This window comes from Nicotiana sylvestris, chromosome 5, assembly GCF_000393655.2.
Source record: "Nicotiana sylvestris chromosome 5, ASM39365v2, whole genome shotgun sequence".
NCBI lineage: Eukaryota > Viridiplantae > Streptophyta > Magnoliopsida > Solanales > Solanaceae > Nicotiana > Nicotiana sylvestris.
Window position 1 is genome coordinate 71,119,051 of NC_091061.1, and position 6,497 is coordinate 71,125,547.

The following is a 6,497-nucleotide window of genomic DNA, read 5'->3' on the forward strand; positions in this document are numbered from 1 at the left end:
GCGATGATATAAGGCGGGCATGATATACATGGCTAGTAGGGGAACTACTTGTATACGGCCAAAACCAGAAGAGTTCAACTTTGGAGTTATTGTAGCATTTCATGCCCATCCTCGAGGAGCTCGAAGGAGAATTTGGAGTATGCCCACGAGGTGTTTCCCTCGAGGTAGCACATCGGAGGTCAATTTCGGAGCAGCATAAATCGATAGCCGTCATGGAAAGGCGGGAAAACTCCCAAAGACACGCGATTAGAGCTGACCAGGTCTGCAAGAATGGTGCAAGTCTGTACTAAGTCATTATACAGCTATACCAGCAGCATTTCCTCGTTATTATTATACAGGTTGGGATTCCCCCTCATATACAAAGGGGAACCTTTTCATCTTGTAGGGGGATTCAGATTTATTACACAACATATTGAATACAATACAATAATCTTTGTTCTTCGCTAACACAACTGTTCTTTACATTTATTGTTTATTCTTTCATTGTTCATTCATTATTCATTATTGTTCTTCGTTTATTGCTCATTATTAACCACAAAAGGCCGTCTTTGAGGCCCTAATTATCATCGATCCTTCATCAATTATTCACTGCTATCAGTTCGTCTAGACCTCGAGGCCCCGCTCTAGCCAGCTCGAGGCCCTATCTTGTGGCCATATTGGTTTGCATTTCTTATTCTCTTCACTTACACTTAGCATATTTTGCCTAACAACTAGTATTAAGATAAATCAAGTATTTTTAGAACCACAAAATCAAATATAATTGTAGTTACCATTTTCAAGGTAAACAGTTTGGCGCCCACTGTGGGGTTAAAAATAATAGTGATTGTTTTAGTGCTAGTTTTTTGATAACACATGTTGCTCTTCACACTTTTTCTTGTCAAAGATTCTTTGATTTCAGGCTTAATCATGTCTATCACACAAAATGCACCTCTTCACAACAGTGAAGAACTTGGGGAAAATAGCGGCATAGGGCTAGGTGTACCACCTGTAAACCCCGAGCGAGTAACAAATGTAGATCCAGCTAATATCAGTTCCAACAACGTTCTAAACACGGAAGCAGGCGCAGACCCCGTAAGGAACAGATGCAACGAATACTAGGTTGGATGCCAAGAAGCACAAGGAGTGGAAGAAGGAGGATTCAGCCCCCAAGTTATTTTTGAAATGTTGCAAGCACAACAAGTGGCTATTTCTAAGCTGCAAAGTCAACAAAAATTCCCAAGCACAGTAGCACCGGAGACGGCTCCTCGAGTCGAGCAGGTACCGGAGAGATCGAGCAACAACGGGTCAGCAACAGAGCCCGCTCTTATAAAGATGATCTAGGACCTCACCAAAAGAATTGAATCCGAAGAAAAGAAGATAGAAGATAATGACAAAAGGGTGGAGACTTATAACTCGAGGGTCGATCAGATCCCGGGGTCGAAGACGACCAACTAGGAGCCCCCTCGGGATCAGTATATCCCAGCAGGCTCTTTACAAAGGAGCAAAGGTTTACAGAAAGGGAGTCAAGATCAAACAAAGAAAGATACCAGCCATATGTAGAGGATCAAAGAAACGCACCATGGCATAACATGCCTCGAGGCGATCGAAGGGTAGATCGAGGTCAAAATTGCCGGTGGCTCGTGGGTAAAGCCGGGTTCAATAGGTACACAAGGCCGGTAGGGGCACCTCGGCTATCTGAGTACAACTTCAATGTCAATGTCTCGGGCATCGTATTATCCATAGGGAAAATCAAAGATCCTAGGTGGCCAAAACCCGTATTATCGGACCCTTCACAGAGGAACCCAAACTTGATGTGTAAGTATCACGGCACTCATGGTCATAGGACCGAGGATTGCAGGCAGCTTAGGGAGGAGGTAGTCCTTTTTTTCAACGAAGGGCATCTTCGTGAGTTTTTCAGTGACTGCGCTAAGAACCATTTCTGAGAAAGAGATGCAAACAGGAAAAAACGAACCAGAAGAAGCACAACACGTCATCCACATGATCGTTAGAGGGGCCGACGCCCCACAGGAACCCATTTTCAAGCGAACAAAGATATCTATCACTAGGGAAAGGCAAACTCAGAGTTACATACTAGAGGATGCCCTCACGTTTAGCAAAGAGGACAACAAGATCTTGTCTCAGCCTCATAATGACGCACTAGTAATTTCTTTTCTTTTGAATAAAATTCAGATTAAATGTGTGTTTGTGGAACCAGGTAGCTCGACCAACATAATCAGGTTGAGGGTGGTGGAGCAGCTCAGACTGCTCAACCAAATTTTACCCGCCTCTCGAGTCCTCAATGTATTCAACATGGCGAGCGAGACAACAAAATGGGAAATCATCCTCCTAGTCGACGTAGCCGGAACAATCCAAGATATCAAGTTTCACTTTATCAAAGGCGACATGAGATACAATGCCTTGCTTGGAAGGTCGTGGATACACAGTATGAGGGCGATACTCTCAACCCTTCATCAAATGATGAAGTTTCCAACCAAGGATGGAGTAAACGCAGTGTACGGGGAACAACACGTAGCAAGAGAGATGTTCGCGGTACACGACGTAGCGCCGGAATCTATGCCCTCTACGTAGAAGAGATCAAAAGGCAATCAAATAAACAAATAGCGACCACAACCTACGTTCTCGGTTCCACCCGAATGAGTAAATAAAGGACCATGCCGCATCCTCGGAGCAAGCAATAAAAATGGATCGAAGCTCTAACACTATCAATGCTAAGGTACAACCTTCTCCCTTTTCATTTATGTTTTATACTAACTTATTGTAGGTGTCCGATTGAGAGGAATCAAAGCACCCTCCAGCTCGATGACCTCGAAGACCTTGCGGTTTAAAGCATGCATTGCACTATTTTTCTCTTAGACCAGATTTTATCGCAAACGGGTTTTACCGGTGAGGTTTTTATCGAGGCAACATCCATATGCTACCCAAGGAGAACTAATCAAGTATTCAAGGATTCTCTCCGATCAACCTCAAATACTGGGGGGCATCACCCCAAGAGATCACTTCTTCAAAGAACGCAAACTATGCCTAGGAGGACCTCGATAGGAGAATGATGTATTGGGCAAACGGTCGTATGAATTGTGTCCATATAGAATAATTGGGCCTCCAAAGGCAAAAAACATGTGTGCCTAAAGGCCTCTTTTCTTGCCAAAACTTCTCGAAGAAATTCAATACTTCCTCGCAACACATTTCAAAAGCCAAAAATCCTTGAACACTCGGGGACTATAGTCGACAGTCAGCTCATCAAAGCCATCAAAAACTCGAATTCGTAAGACCTTAATAAGGCAATTTCAAGCTCGTAAGTAAGGCCGCATCGAATCTGTAAGACCTCAACAAGGCATGCCTAAACTTATAGGGCCTCAACAAGGCGTACTTAAATTTATAAGACCTTAAAAAGGCACAACCCCAATATGAAGGCCAATGCTATATATCGAACTTATAAGACCCCTAAAAAGGCATACCCTCGATAAAGATGCCAGGGTCACCACGCACGGGGACTAAAGACTATGGCCAAACCTAAAGGCTACGGTCGAACTAACGTAACGCGGAGATGTCTGACTGCTGCTATAAAACTAAAGGCCTCCAAATACTTCGAAAAGAACCGGTTTATCAGGCTATCCCCGGCATAAGCAAAGGAGCTTCGATCATATCAGCTCCAAACAATGACAACGCTTCGAGATAATCAGCCTTCAACAAAAGGCTTCAAAAAATCAGCATTCAAGAGAACCTCCCGAGGTACTCGATTATCGTCGCATATCAATTCATAATCGAGGTTCTTAGTTGAGCCGTCGAAGAGTCGGATGAACACAAAACATGCCAAGGCATAATCAAAAACTTCATCCGAAATGTGAAAAACTATAGCCATATCAGAGGTCGCATCGACCCAATCTAAAAAGTGCCTAAAGGCCAAATGCGTAAGAGCTTAAGGGCCAGCCCAAAGAGCCTAAGGGACAATGTGTAAGAGCCTAAGGGCCAGCCTAATGAGCCTAAGGGCCAATACATAAAAGCATAAGGGCTAGTATGTCGAAAACTAAGGGTCAATGAGCCTGAGTCAAAACTTGATTCGAGGATCGAGCCCTAAAAGGTTAACTATCATCAATCATTCATTGAGCATGAAAACCCGAGGGGTTTATATCATAAGTCCGATAAATCGAACTGGTTATCGACAAACATCGAAATTTATTCCAAAAAGGCAAAAGGAAAACAAGAAATAACAAGGAGCAAAAATCCATATATATATATATATAAGATAAGATAAGGTTTCACAAAGTCACATTTACAAGGCTCACGCCTAGAACCCTTGCACAAAAAAGGAACAAATGAAAGCCTAATCTACCACTAGGGTTACTTGACCAAACGGAGCTCCCTCGAAAGTTGTGCCTTCAACGGCCTGGCCCTCGACCCCCGGGTCATCGACTACCTCTTCCCCCTCAGGAACTTCACCTTCGCCTTCATCATCCTAAGATCCGCTAGTGGAACAACTGGTTGAACCATCCTCAGGAGAAAGCAGATTTGTCGATTCTTCCTCTAGGGCCTTCGCCCTCTCAATCTCGGCGGACAAATCGATGCCCCCTGCATATACATCCTCGAGATCCTGTTTGCGAGATCTCAATCGGGCATGTTACTAAGCTCGAAAGAGTTTAAGCTCGGTCCCTTCAGATACCTTCCTGGCTCAAGCATTTGCAGCAGCAACATCTTTTCTATATGAGGACATGAGCTCAGCGGCGTCGGACTTAGCTAAAAATAGCTCAGCGACTAGTTTAAGATGGAGGTCTTTTTACTTGAAGCTTTCTTCCCTCTCCCCTTAGAGTTGGCATTCAATAGAGGCTAGCTTCTCTCGAAGAGCTTCTCTATACGAAGACACCTCATCCATGCACTGCTTCAGCCCTAGCATTTTGGTATCTCTGACCCTAAGCCCCTTTTTTCAACTCTCTCATTTCGGGTCGGGAACACCTTGGTGTCCTCGACTCCAACAACCTCCGACTCAGTCGCCTTCAACTCAATAGATTTTGAGGCAGCAACACTCTTATCCCCCTAAGTACCAGTGGGAAATCGTCACTATCTTCGCCCTCGGTATAAAGACTCCCGGACGCCTCCCGAGTTGAGGACACTGAATCGGCCTTGGGCTTTTAAAATTTAGCCTTTTTCGGCTTCGGGGACCCGGCCGGTGATTTCTTCTTTCTATTTTTCTCCTTGGCGGGCTTCGGGATATCTGCTTCCCCGGGTGGGGGTTCCCTCATCAAAAAGACCTCTCCAAGGACTGTATAAGCACAAAGGATGACAATACTAGCAAGATATACCATTTTTATAGAGATCAAGTATGAACAGAGATAAAACTCCCCATGATTTTTGGCCTCCCAACGGGCCTTAGACAGATCGTGCCACACATACTTAGCATTAAGGAAGACCGAATCGAGTCGATGGATACAACCCAGAAGATCCTCGACAGCACCAGGGTACCACTCGACAGCTGTATCATCGAATAAAGTTAGTTCAAAGTCAAGAAAAGGTATCCGATCAGTGGAACATGTTTACATACAATTTATATTCCATTTTTTAGGGAATAACGTTCTCTCAGCAGGGATCAGGTGTGAGGCCCTAACTCGGACAAAGAGGCACATCCACCCACGATTCTTGTCTTCATCGTTGCTAGCAAAAAAGGCATTCGGGGATCAACATTTCAGCTTAATCAAGCCACCTCGGTAAATCCGAGGGATATACAGTCTAATTAGATGGTCAGGAGTAAAAGGCATCCCCTCGACCATGTTTCACAGATACCTAATCATATAAAGAATGTGCCAAAATGATGGATGAATTTTCCCAAGTGTCACCTGATATTGGCTACAGAAGTCAAGGAGCACTGGATCTATCAACGGTAAAGAGGCTTTTATCGGGCTTAAGGTGAAAGGATATGTGTATATACTGAGGAAACCGGCCTTGTGCTTGGTTATGTCTTCCCCTTGTGAAGGAATCTCTACTTGCACCATCTTCCCCCAATGGCAGTCGGCCTTTACCTTCTCCATTTTAGTTATTAAATTGATATACCGAGACATGGGCTCGCATCGTCCTGGAACAAAGGAGGGGTTTTCCACTTGGAAATCAGAAGATGTATCATAGGCCCGAGAGTACACTCCTCGATACTAGGAGGAACTACTAGTTTACCTTTAGTCGTGCGAGAAGATGATGAAGTTTTTTCCTTTTGAGGAACAGTTTTAGAGGTGTTTGCCATTTTTAAAGCGAATGATCTGAGAAAATGGAAATTGTCGTTAGAAAAGAAATGGGAGAGTTCAAGGAAATTGAAAAGGGCTAAATGAAATCTTGGAAGCATTAAGGGAGTAATGTCAGCAGTGTTGTGAGGTTTCATCTATTTATAATGGTCGTTTGAACGTGCGCGGCAATCCAGAAGGCCGACCGTTGGCCGCCTACAATTAATGATTTTGAGAATTGTTCCAAAGCAACCTTCACTCACTTCAACCGCTTACGTCATAATGTTGGCATCAGAA